General features: G+C 42.3%; 1 long non-coding RNA gene across 2 annotated transcripts in view; it reads right to left on the reverse strand.

Moving 5' to 3' along the window:
- LOC144767196 (uncharacterized) overlaps window positions 1-15,472 on the reverse strand; it is a 709,556-nt gene that overhangs the window by 681,922 nt on the left and 12,162 nt on the right. Inside the window, exons 2-3 of one of the 2 annotated variants that reach the window (XR_013598095.1) lie at window positions 7,446-7,825; window positions 1,221-3,413 (exon numbers count right to left, since the gene is read on the reverse strand). This is a non-coding gene — a long non-coding RNA (uncharacterized LOC144767196). Of the gene's footprint in view, window positions 1-1,220; window positions 3,414-7,445; window positions 7,826-15,472 lie in introns of those variants that run through there. The other variant, XR_013598094.1, reaches the window with a different exon arrangement.

The following is a 15,472-nucleotide window of genomic DNA, read 5'->3' on the forward strand; positions in this document are numbered from 1 at the left end:
GCCCCGGAGCCACATCCCGTGCCGAACCCACATGCCCTTTCATCCTTTGCGCACGAACAGGCCCTTCAATAATCTCCTCCCCAGCACCTGGCTGCTCGATCCGATCCCAGGCCATAACCAACCCCTGCGGATACTGTAACTGCTAGGACTAGCGTTTAGCATAGCCCCACTTTAACTCTGGATGCTAACTATGGATGCGATGTTGTTCATTATAGACACGATAAATATGGAAAACTATAGATAACCAACAGTGCTTGATTACATTGGATTAATGTTTGCCCTTAAAAATATTTAGCAAAACAGCTGATTCCGCAAACCAGGGGAGATGCTTACTTCACTGCGATATTTAAACTATAAGACTATGTCTACTCCCTGTAGATATCTCCACTGGCACCAGTCATGGTCTCGGTTTACTACCTTATGAAACCTGATGCATTGTTCTTAGGACACTGCTATTTTGAATATAGTGAATTTGTATATTGAATGCTGCATGCTGAATGCATAAGATACAACTTCATGTTAAAGAGAATGAAAAATGTCCTAGCTATAGTAACAGAAAGTTTCAATTCAATTGTGGACTCGGAGGTGAGGATTATTGTAACGTTTTATTCCATATTAAGAAACATGGTACAGCAGGAAGGAGAGACCCCTCATCCATCGATCAGTTCCTTATGTCCTCTCAGCAATTTAGAATTCACAGCTAGAGTGGACAAATAGCAGGACACAGAGCATAGAACAAATTGTATTTAATAATGGAATCATGACAAAAGAAAGTAAACACAAAAAAAATATTAAAACAGAAAACAAATAATATATAGATATTCCATAACGAAAAGAAATACCATCACCAAGATGAATTAAGTTGAAAACATGATGAATCACACTTGGAAAGGAACATCCATAGGAATGAACTAAAATGAGTTATTTACATACTCTATCACAAATAAAAACAGACATCCATTTGGGTTTGGTACGTACCCACTTGTCACACTCCACAGTGCGCTCACCTTCACCACCTACCTCACAGTCAGAACAAACCTCCATTCTTCGCCCCACCAAAACATCATCAACACTGTTAACAATTTCATTTGCTTCAGAAGTAGTAGTGTGAAAAGCAGAGAGTCTCCTAAGACCCCCAATGCTGCCCGGCACAGGGTCACCTTTAATTCACTTTGGAATCGCTATCAAAATAACGAGGCAGGCGCTGGGAACTGGAAGGCAAGAAAAAGGTTTATTACTCTTAAGAGGAGACCATGTCAACTGCAGACACCGGGATGTCTCAGGGAGGTGTTCTGCTGGCAACTCCTTTAGCTCTTCCTTTTATACAGGTTTGACACAATGCATTTGTTTCATTATCATGGTTACACAAGCCCAACATTGTTTCATCAACATGGTTACACAAGTCCAACATTGGTTCATCAACATGGTTACACAAGCCCAACATTAATTCTCCTCCCACCCAGGTCAAACAGACAATCTAATCTTGTAGCTGGACCTTGCTTCAGGGTCTAAAACATGTGAGACCGGCCATATCTAAGAGTCTGTTCTGTTGATAAAAACAGGTCCCAATGTTGGCAAAAACAAGTCTTGCTGTGTGCAGTGCAATAAACCATGTTTGCAAGAGTCTGGTATTTGGAACCTGTTTGTGTAAGAGTGTCCATGGGTTTGCCTGTAAACAGAGATGAGAGGAAAAAATAGTTTGTGGCAGCAAGTGGTGTTGATGGTTGTCGTGGCAATAGTTTATAGCCCCCAGCTCACATACCAGGTTGGTCAGAGGGATGCTAGTAAGGGCAGGGTAAAACAAAGGTGATCAGCAGAGTACAAATTGGCTGGGATGGATAAAATGGCTGCAGCCTACATGCACATAGAAATTCCCACTAAACAAGATGGTGCAGGCAATGTTCACGATCGTCATTTTACTTTTAACAATATGGCTGTGGTGAACATAAATGAACGCCGCTTATGTACACCTAAAGTTTATCGATTTTAACAGTCCCCACTTTTTAACATTGGCTAGGTCATTTTTGTTCAGGTTCATCTGCTGTGGTGGTGTACAAGTTAACATGATTATACATGAAGCAGAGGGTGGGTAACCAACATTGATAATTGTTTGGAGGGGAATGAGGGTGGTAGAGGAGAGGATGGTATCATTATAGAGTCCATTCTTCTTTGTCAATATTTATCGCCATAAGTCCCTTTACTTCCTGCCCCATAGCTAAACATGCAGTTGGGCTGTTCATTGTAGTCTTTGGTGGCATACAGGTTGTACAGGCAGATGCACAGACAGCAGGAGAAGAAGATCACTATCAGTACAAACAGCATTGTCAATAACCTATGCAGTGAATGTAACAAACTGGGAGATAGTGTATAAAAAAGGGTATTTGCTGTACCACACGTTTAAACTTGGTGATGAGCATAATTCCTAGATGATGCAGTAAATTCATTCCAACACAAAAACGAGTTTATCATACTAATTGTTTTGTAGGATAAGGACCACTAAGTGCATTATTGAGAACTGGACTGTGTGAGGAGCCAAACTAATAAGTATATTCATGAGGGCAACTGGCGTTGTATAATCCTTGTGATACACAGTTTACTCTTTCTTTCATATGGTGTGATATTCCTATGCTATTAATACAATGACACTATGGATGCAATTGATGTGGAATTTCAAAGGAAAACCTTTTTCTTGTCCATTTGGGGCATAATGAATACAAGGTGATTGGGAGAGAAATTCAACCTAATATAATTGATGGTCAGGGAATGATATTTGTCAAAGCTCTTCTTTCCAGTGTCCTTTACAGTGAGCCATCACTGGTAGGCTCCCATTGTTCATCTAGCGTTGGCGTTGTTGAGCACCGGCGGTGGAGCTATGCGTCCAGCTCGGATCCAGATTCCACGTTGCAGGGCGAGGTCGTTCTCTCTCTGGGATCACAGTCCTTTTGCCCTGTTCACTAACTAATCTATTGCTGGTACCTTAGACAGGGTACCTGCACCCTATTCTTGATCCGTGAAGTCCATCCCTCCTACTAACCCTATTCTATCTTCGTGCACTGTTCCTTCATCAAGTGGATTAAAACCCCATGTCAAAAAGGGGGTTGGGAGAGTCAAAGGAAGAGAGGGTGGAGTGGGGTCAGACTGGAGATGGACCAAGGGGGGCAGATACTCCACACAAGTGAGCCCACCAATTAGGCCCAATGGGCTGAGACTTCAGGCACAAGTAGACCAACAGGCTGGGGGCTTCTGGACAGCCCTTCTCTCTTTCATTCTTCTTGTCGGTGATAGTGCCTCGTCCAGCATATCTTTGCTCTGCGGCTCCACCTTGGTCGTGTTCATAGGCATTTCATGACAAGCAGCCAGGCTGAGCATCATGTCCGACCTCTCTCTTCCAAAGACTGGAGGGTGTCCTGAATCTAGTAGTGAGTATAAAACACATTTTTAGAGAACTGGCAGGGGAAGACGTTACACAATTTAGTTTTCTCTCCCAATCCCAAGCAGCTGGGAAAATATTTATCATTTACTTAAAAGGAAGATAATATGTATACTCTGAATCTTTACATCTGTGTATATTATTCACTCATGAACCTTCACTGTTGTGCTGGTCTGCAAACACCTCTAGGAATTTCCAGCATACGTAGTATCTCTTGTGTCCATTCCTTTTACGTTTATGGTTGTGGTAATTTGGAAAAAATGATTACTTATATAGCCTGTCAAATTTAAACTGACTTCTCCATCAGAAACCTGTTGTTACAAACACATTCCTGCAGGCTATATTTTCTTCAAGATCTGCTAACCAAAATAAAAAGTGTGATGCGCTATTATCATGGGCATACAGGTACCCTTCCTAGTATTGTGCACCATAAAGTACACAGATGAGCACTGTCCTATCCTGTCAATGTTCCTTACTTTTAACTAAACATCTTGACCTTAGTACCCACTCAGCAGGGCTTACTACAACATTCCTTTCAGGTTAGTTCAAATCATTTTCTGTAAACATTATTCTTATTTTTACATCATCCTTTACAACCTAGATACTTCACTAGTTAATGAAGGACTTGCGATGTCCCTACAACTTATATGCAATGTTTGCGGTAACATGAACGATGATGGTGGTGCCACTAAGGTATTCAAACGAAAGCCACCGACATATAGCTCCCTTTTAAGGGTCAGATTAGGGGACATCAGTCGTCTACCCATCCTTTCATTTTCAGCCAATTAAATTGCATAATTTTACAGAAAGGAGGGGCAGTAACATGGCATAATATGGTATTTTGTTCCTGTCAATTTGTTCAAACACTGTTGTGTTAAAGCCAATTAGACGTGTACTTGTGAGGTACAGTGTCTTCATTTATTCAAAAGCGTATTCCGTGAAGTGAATGGCTAAGAGTGAGTCCACCCGGTTGTCTTATGGAATTGGTCCCAGCATGGTAATTCCTGGACAGCGTGTGTAGGCTCAAAGAGAGAGAGAGAGCGAGAGAGAGAGCACAACAACAAGCTATCCAGTGCACTTACCACGTAGAACAGTACAGGACAACTCGCATAATAAGCACATAAGCCAAAGGAAAACATAAAACGCACAGTCTTTGTATACACACAATACAGAATAGGACACGACAATACATGTACCAAGCACAGAAACCGAAGAAAAACACAGTGTTAGTTGCACAAAAGGACTTTTTCATGCACGTCGCGCATCTCATAGTTCATTTAATTTACCCAGGGGCCAGGCTCCTTCCTTCCCCCCTTTTTGACAGTAGATGACCTAAGCAGGTGACCTCCTTTTGAAAACATTTCCTCTTTTTAATGGCTGGACACAAGCACAGTCGTACTAATACTCACAGTGGTGCCCCCCAACATCTAGCAACGATAGTCCGAGTTGAGGTATAGGTGTAAAGTAGGGATGCCAGTCAGATATGCAATGGTACAGCTCTAATGTTTCTATGTGGATAGAAGAAGGAGGGGTAAATCTGAAACATGACAATGTCTCTAACAACTGGGCGGAGGGAGATAGGATGAACCCCAACCCAGGGGACCCTTCACTTCTCCATTTGGTCAGTACATCAATCAAATTCATCATTCTCATTAGTGTGTGTTACTTCAGTCTAAATAGGATAGAAAGTGTTCCTAGGAAAAGTGAAAGGTCGCACACTTGTGATACCTGCTGGAGCCGGGCTCTTTGTACTGCAATAAACCTTCAGGCTCCTGATGTAAACTACCCTCCCATTCACTGGCTTCCAGGGGACACATTTTTAATAAGGAATGTGTCACATTTTAATAAAAATGCTACTTGTCTTTCGCATGTGGGCACCAGGTTCGGGCCTGTTTTTCACATCCCATTGGCCACCTGGTTAGCAACCCAGCCATACATAAGCGTACTCATATTGACCCATATGCACATGACACGTACATGTACATACTATACAAACATTTCACGCACTCCGAGATAGTCCCTACACACAATGCACAATTTCATAACACTAGCCTATTTTCGCTTAAAAGACAGTGTGCTAAGACTTTCCAACCTTCAGTTGAAACACCGCTATAACCTAAAGAAAAGGGGGGGGGGGGGAGCATCTAAAGCACATCAATATGCGTGATGAAGATTTTTAACCCACCATGAACCAGACTCATTTCTGAGATGCAGTCCTTGGCACCTTGGTATTGAAGCCCAGAAAGATTGTTAGTGCGGCAAGGTTAACTAATGGTGGACCGTTCACTATATGGATCATTCAAGTGCAGCATTACAGACAGCGTGTAGGAAAAGGTCAGATGCCAGAGGTATTCAGTATAAGGCAGGGGGATGATGGATTAATGCTTTCATTAAAAAAACAATCTACAGTGGTCTGGGGCTGTCCCCATTCACAGAATAGGGAAGCTATAGTAGGTGGCAAGTTTCATTGGGTGCATCCTTGTTTCTAAGGGTGTACATCTTGGCTACAGTGGCAAGACCACTAACAAACTCGTTTAATGTTTGCATGGAGATCAGTTTGCGGACGGATGGGGGAAACCGTGCAGCTCCAGTTCAATAAAACGTGGGGGCACAGCTTTGCCTGGAAACCACAGATTTGTAACTGCCAGGGCTGGCAGACCTACCCATGGACTCTGCAACCACTGACTAGGACATGCCTTAAATGCTTGTGCAGGGTGCACCACTCTATATGACATAAAAGAAGCTGAGACTTTCTAAAACCAGCAATATGTGTTTGCGCCTGACTCCTAAGATGCGGTGCCTAGAAAAGCTTTTCCATATTACAATCTAAACAGATGACCTTTTGCCTAGGAGGTTGTGGGTGGTTAAAACAGAGCAAGACTTTCCTTAAATGCTCATTCAAGTCATGTAACTTGTGCATGGACATCAAATGTTAATACTTAAAATGAGCTTTCTTGTGATGTTTCTCCGCGCCCTGACTTTGGCCTTGCAAGCAATGTGTTAGGGAAGATATTTTCTCTCTTTTCATTTAATAGATGTACATCTCACTTCTGTCTAATGATTATTAGAGTGGAACGTGGGTGGGAAGGTAGGTGAAACACATGGTGTGCAAAATAAAGATTACGATGTTTAGGACCCCAAGAACCAGAATGCACCTGGGGCTCACAGTCAATCAATATCTGGCTAAAGTACTCCTTTGGAAACTATACAATAGTAGTACCAAAATGTTCAATGAGAAAAATGTGTGCTTTTGCTCCTTCAAGGGAGCTGCGAAGTAAAAGAGGCTGAATTTACTATCCTCTTCATTGACATATCTTAATGCCAGGATCTATGCAAATAAATAAAACATATCTTGACTATTCGTTTAGCGTTGTTTCTGCGTACTGCATCTTTTTAACTTTTTAGAATTGAATTACTCATTATACTGGCCACTGAAAATCGAGTTTGTTCTTTGTGTTTTTGTTCCACAATGAGCCACACATTATGGGACAAATACCGTACTTTATATCTAACAAACGATTCGAGCTTAAACAAACATTTTTCAACAACTTTGGAAAAGACAGGAATGATGGATATCGGTTAAAATAAATCTCTCAATTAATCCTAAATTCAGACAAGAAGTCTGCATTACCTGCCCTTTACTATTTGCAAATAGTAACTTCTGTTCAAACAATTAATCCATCAATATTCACAAGGCTAATTCATATTTAAAGTACATGTCTTTGTTAGGGGTGCCTTCCGGCAGTGCCGGATGACTAACCTCCTAACAAACGGTCAGGTCCAAAACAATCAAACAATCTAGAGAAAACAGGCATGACGTATTTAGCGGTCAAAATGAATATCAATTAATTGTAGACAAAAAGTCTGCACTACCTGTCCTTCGCTGTCTGCAAAAAGAGAATATTGCTATTCTACGTTGTTTGCAAGCAGGGAATGTCTCAAATAACTCAAAAAAGGAATACTAGTATTTCTATCAACCAATCAATCAATTTACATCGTTTTTTCACGACCTTACCCGGACCGTATGGACAGTTCTTCGCCTTCCCCTTCCAGCGCCTGGTTGTCCTCTTACTCCAACAATCAATGCAGCGTTCCTGTAAGGTCCCAGTCAGGACTGCAGGTCACTCGAGAGATGTCCGTTCGGAACCGGTGAAGTTCAGTCGATCGGCAGCCAGACGAGGGTCTCTTTCAGGCAGGTGCACTCCAATCATTTAGTCGTTCACTCCATCATTAGGACCTCTCTACCGGAACGACGTGTCTCTGATGGGCCCCAACGTTGGGTCGGCAATTTGTGAAAAGCTGCGAGTCTCCTAAGACCCCCAATGCTGTCCGGCGCAGGGTCACTTTTAATTCACTTTGGATTCGCTATCAAAATAACGAGGCAGGCACTGGAAACTGGAAGGCAAAAAAAAGATTTATTACTCTTAAGAGGAGACCACGTCAACTGCAGACACCGGGATGTCTCAGGGAGGTGTTCTGGTGACAACTCATTTAGCTCTTTCCTTTTATACAGACAAAATGCATTTGTTTCATTATCATGGTTACACAAGCCCAACATTGTTTCATCAACATGGTTACACAAGCCCAACATTGCTTCATCAACATGGTTGCACAAGCCCAACATTAATTCTCCTCCCACCCAGATCAAAACAGACAATCTAATCTTGCAGCTGGACCTTGCTTCAGGGTCTAAAACATGTTAGACTGGCCAGATCTAAGAGTCTGTTCTGTTGATAAAAACAGGTCCCATTGTTGGCAAAACAAGTCTTGCTGTGTGCAGTGCAATAAACCATGTTTGCAAGAGTCTGTTTGGTATTTGGAACCTGTTTGTGTAAGAGTGTCCATGGGTTTGCCTGTAAACAGAGATGAGAGGAAAAACGAGTTTGTGGCAGAAAGTGGTGTTGATGTTTGTCGTGGCAATAGTTTATAGCCCCCAGCTCACATACCAGGTTGGTCAGAGGGATGCTAGTAAGGGCAGGGTGACACAAAGGTGACCAGCAGAGTACAAATTGGCTGTGATGGATAAAATGGCTGCAGCCTACGTGCACATAGAAATTCCCACTAAAGAAGATGGCGCAGGCAATGTTCACGATCGTCATTTTACTTTTAATAATATGGCTGTGGTGAACATAAATGAACGCCACCTATGTACACCTAAAGTTTATCGATTTTAACAGTAGTGGAATCCTTATGAACATCAGTGACAGCATGCCTCACACCAGAATCCTCACTGAATACATCCCACTCTGAATGGGCGTTTGAAACATTGGACATGTCACTGCAACCAACGTTACCACTTCCTATAGAGTTCGAACCATGCTGGAAAACAGTCACATGTCTTAAATTCCATACTTAACCATCACTTAACTGAACGGCATTCCTTAAAACCTTGGTAACTCTCAAAGGTTCAGAGAATTGGCTCTCACTTTTCAAGGTTTTTTAATTTTGACCCAACTACCCACATTGATGGAAACACCCTCTGAACCTCTTTTTTTATCACAAATCTCCTTATATTTTCTGCGCTTCTCCACAATTCTGGATCTCACAACAACCACAGGCACAAACCTACAGAAGCTTCTAACATCCATTCAGGGTTACAATTGGTTCTGGCACCAAGTCCTCTCATGACCTCAAAAGGGGAGACCTCCACGGCATCATGAGGTATGGTTCTGTACATCATGAAGGTCCTGAAAACTTGAACCTCCCAATCACAACCATTCTTAACAGCCATTTGAATGGCATTCTTCAGTACTCTGTTGAATCTTTCAATCACGCCATTACAGCTGGGATTCTATAGGGAAGTCGTCCTATGCCGAATTCTTACTCTGTCAAAATACTCCCTAGAAACGTTAGACAAAAATTGAATGCCATTATCAGAAACAATTTGAACAGGCAACCCTTCTTCAATGAACACCCTGTTGAGAAATTTCAAAACTTCTTCAGAGGTAATCTTATTAGCAACTTTGATGACAGGCCATCTAGAAAAGGCATCAATGAGAGCAATGATATACTTTGCTTGTGCACCAACAGGTCCCATGATATATACAGCCACAGTGTGCCACGGTTTAGTGTGTACTATAGGGTCACACATGTTGGGTATTAGAGTAACAAGAGACTTGTCAGAATTGGCACACCACATGCAATCCCATACACTCCTTTCAATGAACACATCCATTCCAGGCCACCAATACCATTGTTTGACCCTCTCTTTAGTTTTGGCAATACCGCAATGCTCTTGATGACACAGTTTGACAATATCAAACCTCAAAGAGGAAGGTGGAACAATTCCATCACCTCTATGGATGAACCCCTTGACAATGGAAAGTTTGTGTCGAATTTCTTAAAAGGGTTTCAAAACATCCAGTACACTAGTCTTCCTTGGCCAACCGCGTTCAACAAACTCCAACAAGCTTTCCAACTCCTTGTCCAAACTGTAAAGTCTCACCCATTCCTTCTCATTTAAGTTATGCAACCCTTGGTCATGAATTAAAGCAATTTGCTCATAATTCAAGTCGCTACTATCACACTCACGCAAATCAACAGGTAACCTGGACAAAAAAAAATCAGCAATAACATTCTTCTTCCCAGGAACATATACAATCTTGTAAATAAAGTTGTGCAAGCACATCAACATTCTCGCTATTCTAGCAGAAGCATTGAAAAGTCCTACAGTAGTCAGTAAATTGACTAAAGGCTTGTGGTCACTGCACACATCATGCAAGGGTTTCTTTCTAAATAACTGAGAATTTCTCCTCGGTGGGAGACAAAGCATGAGATGCATATGCAATAATGTTTTCCTTACCATCAATACCTATCTGGGATAAAACGCCACCAAGCCGTTTATTACTGGGGTCCACAGCAGCCACATTGTTCAGCTCAGGATCAAACCCCTTGAGTGCAGGAGCATGAACAAAAGCATTCTTGATAATCTCGAATTCTTATTGGCACTCCTTATCCCAAAGGAATTTCACCCTGGTTTTAATTAATTGCCTAATGCAAAAAACTTTGCAGGAAAAATCTTTTACAAATTTTGAATAGAATTCCACAAGCCCTAGAAACGATCTAACCTCCTCCTGATTCTTTGGGCTGGGAGCATCATGGATAGCATCAATCAAAGAAGGTTTGGGGAAATACCTTCACCACGAAGGACATGGCCCAATTATGTAATAGATTTTACAGCAAATTGGCATTTGGAATGTGCTACATTCAACCCCTTAGCTTCCAAAATGGCTAGTACTTCCTCTAAGAGCTTGTCATGTTCCTGCCTATCCTTGCCAAAAACAAATATATTGTCTTGGAAACACCTTACATTCTTGCATTTACCAAATAGTTGATACAGAAGTCTTTGAAAAATGGCAGCAGCAAAAGCTAGGCCAAAAGGAAGTCTCCTGTACTGGAAGCATCCGAAAGGAGTAACGAATGCTGTGAACTGTTTACTCTCTTTAGCCAAGGAAATCTGGTGGTAGGCTGCAGATAGATCAATGGATGAGAACCATTTTGCATCTTTAACAAGGGATAACATCTCTGAGATTTTATGGAGGGGAAATTTGTCCACAGCAATGTGTTTGCTTAGGTGCCTGAGGTCAATGCATAATCTCAATTTCCCATTGCTAAGCATGGCTACCACAATCGCAGAAATCCATTCAGCCGATTCAATTGGTTCAATGATATCAGCCTTGACAAGTCTCTCCAATTCTTTCCCAACATCTTCTCTAAGTAGAACAGGAATGTGCTTCACCTTCTGCATCTTGGGACACACATCAGGTTTTAAAACAATTAGATGCTCAAAATCATTGAGATGCCCAATATCTCCACTAAAAATCTTAGGGAACTTCCTCAAGATCTCATTGCAAAGTAGCTCACTGTCATTTAGGACCATGACCGGATTGGGGCTTTTGGGATTAAGAATATCTAAATATCCTTGGTCCTTGCAATCTAAAACTGCAAGTCCTTTCTTAACAACATACAACTTGCCAATTGCTTCCCTGTTCTTAAACCTGAAGACTAATGACCTATAGCCCACCATGTCAATATTCTCACCAGAATATCTCCCTGGGTGAATATCCGGTTCCAGCAGTCTATCCCTTAACCGTTTAGCAAACAAAGACTGCCAGGTTCCCTCATCCACAATGGTGTAAGGAGAACCAGAGTTTGCATACATTTGTACAATAACTCCCCCAATGGGCACATAACACAAGGGGTTTTCCTGCATGAATCATTACTGTAATTAATGTTTAAAAGAAACAATTCTCTGAAATCAAGGTTTTGCCTTTAATTAATGCAATCCATTATGCTAAGTTTCTTGATTCTGGACTCTTCATCACTAGAACTACATTCAGCTTCATCTACACATTTCACTCTCCCGCTGATGAAGCAAAGCTTCGCATATTTTGCGGCTTGCCGAAATCAAGAACCTCGTTTATGTATAACAAGGTAATAAATGTACGTCTTACTAACATTTATATTAAGTTTGAGTAAAAGTTTAAGACGCTTGCCTATGTGTATTTCTAATGAATTTAATCTGCGTCCTCTAAAATGGCCGCCGCTTGTATTTTAGTTACTGCGCATGCGTCAGCCACACTCACGTGTCCTGACGCGTCTGCAGAAGTGGAGGGAAAGTTATGCGCATGCGTAATTCATAGCTGTGCTTATCATGTGGTACTGCTCGTGCCACTGCTCTTGTGATTGTGTCAATGTAGCTAACATTTAATGCAATTAAGTTTATTTCTTGATGATGAATTAAAGGTACAAACCCTGTGATGTGTTTTCCTAATGACATTATTATGTATTAATTTGTTTTCGCTTACTTTTCATGTACCGCGGGAAATGGGGGTCTGAGTGAGAGGAGAGCCATATTGGAGGTCCCTTCTGCGCCTGTGCGACATTCGGCAGCACGAGGGACCTTGGCTGATGGAACATAGCCAGCTGGCAGTGATGGGCGAGATGCTCCTGAGAAAGTCACCTCTGCCCTGCGAGAACAGCGAATGTGGCTTCTTATATGATACATTGTATTTTTGTGCTACTGTTAGCTCATGGGAACCCCAAATCTGCTAGGCGGTACCCAAATATGTAAATGAAGGCTTCAAATCGTGTATTGTGATTGGTGTGTTACCCAAACCCTACCTTAGGACCAATCGAAGTTGAGGGATTCTGACACTTTGCAACATTGGGGGGTGGTACACTGTCCCCAAACTGTATATCTACCCTGGGTTCACCTAGTGAACCGTCCGACTTGTCTGGTTTAGCTGACCTGTCACTGACCCAACGCACTCAATAGGTGACTGAAGATACAGAGCGCTGCGGAGCACTCTGTCCGAATTTGACCATAGACTAAGGTTTTACTGAACCTTAAAGTGCTGGCAAGGCACTTAGCTGGGAGTTCGCTGACCCAATCGGGGTCTTGATCGATAACTGCAGAGCGGGTGGAGCGCAGGCGTTGCTTCCGAACTGTGGGTTCCGGTCCTGTCCTGAAGAGGGTCCTGTCCTGAGGGTTTGCTGTCCTGTCCTGAGGGTCCTGTCCTGATTCCTATTCCGAGGGTATCCTGTCCTATCCTGGGTGTCCATTCTGCACCTGCTGTCCTTTGAGGGGTATCCTTCCTTGAGGGTTTCCTGTCCTTAACTGACCCGTGGCCAGGGTTTGGTTTCCACACCTTTTCTAGGTAAATATTATTCTGAACTTCTTGAAATTCTTGCACCTTCTGATTTTCTAACTTTTGCTTAAATAAAGATTAACATTGCATATGTTATATTTCCATGCCTTTCCGCAACTATTGAACAGTCATTTATAATTTTGAAAAGTTATTCCTATGTCTTCTCATTTATTAGAAATCATATTTTGCATAGCAGTGTGTCATTTTCTGATATGGTCTAGAACTTCGTTGCTTAGGTTGTTCAAAGGCCCCTTCACCTTAAGTGAAGCGTGTTATTCATTATAGGCTCTCCTATAGTCACACACACTTAGTCTATCCCTGTTTAGATAATACTGACTTTACATAGTATTTCGTGTTACAATTTATTAGTACTTTGATGATTACTCTGTCATTATTTCTTTCTGCCTATGTGATTTACGTTATCTTGGTTATTGATTGCCTTATTTTACTGTACCTCATGCAAGAAAATATTGAACTTTAGATAAACATTTTAAAACTTCCAGTTGTCCGTGGTCATTTAAATAGTATTTGAATGTTATTGGTTGGGTTTGTATTTTGCTGCCTTTCCTTTTACAGCTAGGCCCCTGATTCATTGTGGTCATTAGGCACCCGCATCGGTGGATGGTAAGTCGGGTGCACCGAAATTTGGTAGCAGGGAACACACACACACCAACTTGATAGAGCTCGTGAAGTCACCTGATTGATGTATATGGTGATTTGAAAAGTATATGGGCCCTGAAGCCGGAAACGGCGAAAACTGTTGGTCGGGTGGCCTCGCGCGCTCTATCAGTTTTTCTGGTAGATCAGAGGATGGTTAGGGACTAGCTAAAGGTTAGGTAGGATTAGTTGGACTAGATAAGTCGGAAGCTGCTATTATATTAATGCTGCTATAAGAGCGGCTGTTCTAAGAGACCTGATCAATCTCTTGTGAATACGCACGAATAATATTTTGTAAAAATAATTCATGAATTACTGTATTACCGTTATTCTTGTTCTTATATTGTTATATGTACTAATCCATGCAATTGTCAACCGTCTTGTTTCTTGTTGTCCGAACTCCCCGGGGAATTGAAAGGGCAAGTGGTGAATAGAATCCATTGTCCTGAGGTCACAGGTTCGAGGAAAGTTAGGTGCAGGTTAGGATAACCGGGAAGCACTAACTAGGGTTTTCTGAATACATGTGTGAATAAATGACAGTAACGGGGTTCATTGGCAAAATTCCCATAGTGGCGTAACCTAGTAAGGGTCACATCGGAAGAGTAGCAGGTTCCTCGGAGCTAGCGTGAAAGCAGAGGGGTCCGCTGAGAAACCTTAAACTCGGAATATATCCCGGAAAGAAGTGGATGAGTTTAGGGGAATAACAGGTTCACCGATGCTAGAGTGAAGGGTAGGCGGAAGAGATCTGCCCGCAGCGAGTGAAAAGTAAATGGAAGTAGTTTACTTGCTGTAAAAGAATTCTTACTCTATCTAGACACTTGAGCACTGTGGCGAATGTGTATTTGTTGTAAAATAACCAAGCACTGAGCACTTTAAAAGAAAGAAAGTTTCCGTTACCTTGTGAAGGGAGGGAGTCAGTCGCGAAGCGCCTCTGACGTCACTCTGTGCCGCGCTGGGATTGGTAGAAACAGCGGGCGGGTAGCGGAGCTGAAATTGTAAAGGAGGGGTGAGCGCCGGAGCGTGGGAACTGTCTCACGAAGGGGCCGCGCACCCATTGGCGGAGCTTATTTTGTGTCGCGCACCCATTGGTTGCACGAATTTTCTGAAGCGCGTTTTGATTGGAGGTAGTTTGTAAACAAAGTTAGCGCAGAAGTCGTATGTGGCACTCGCGGACTACAGAGACGCGACCTGATCCGAGGCATCTAGGGTTTGAAAGGGATCAGTGGAAGGCTAACAGATACGATATTATGTACGGAACCAAGAGAAAAATGTCCCTTGTAAGTAAGGTGAAAAATTATTTTAAAACGGACAAACCGATTAAATCGAGGGAAGGTGTTCTTGTCCCAGCACCCAATACTCCCGCCTCATTCATGATGTTTGACCGAGGGTACAATACCTGTGTGTGGCTGGAGAATTGGGTGAAGTACACAAAAGATGACGGAGTATTGGCTTTTCCGTTAGATGGTACTTTCAATGGTAGGATCTTATTTAATTTAAGAACCCGAATGAATGAGCTGCATCCCAGACCAAGACTAACACAGTATGAGGCATTAGAGGAATGGGAGATTGAGGCTTTTGAAAGAGAAAGACCCCGAATGGACAAGGGTTTGACCAAGTGGTACCCCAGGCAGAAACAGGAATCCAGGGATAAAAGGATGAAACAGTGGAGACAAAGCATGATTGTTGAGGGTCTGTTTCCCATGATGCCGGCATGTCATAACATTGGAGCGGGTGA

The sequence above is a fragment of the Lissotriton helveticus genome, chromosome 7 (genome assembly GCF_964261635.1).
Source record: "Lissotriton helveticus chromosome 7, aLisHel1.1, whole genome shotgun sequence".
NCBI classification, from domain to species: Eukaryota; Metazoa; Chordata; class Amphibia; order Caudata; family Salamandridae; genus Lissotriton; species Lissotriton helveticus.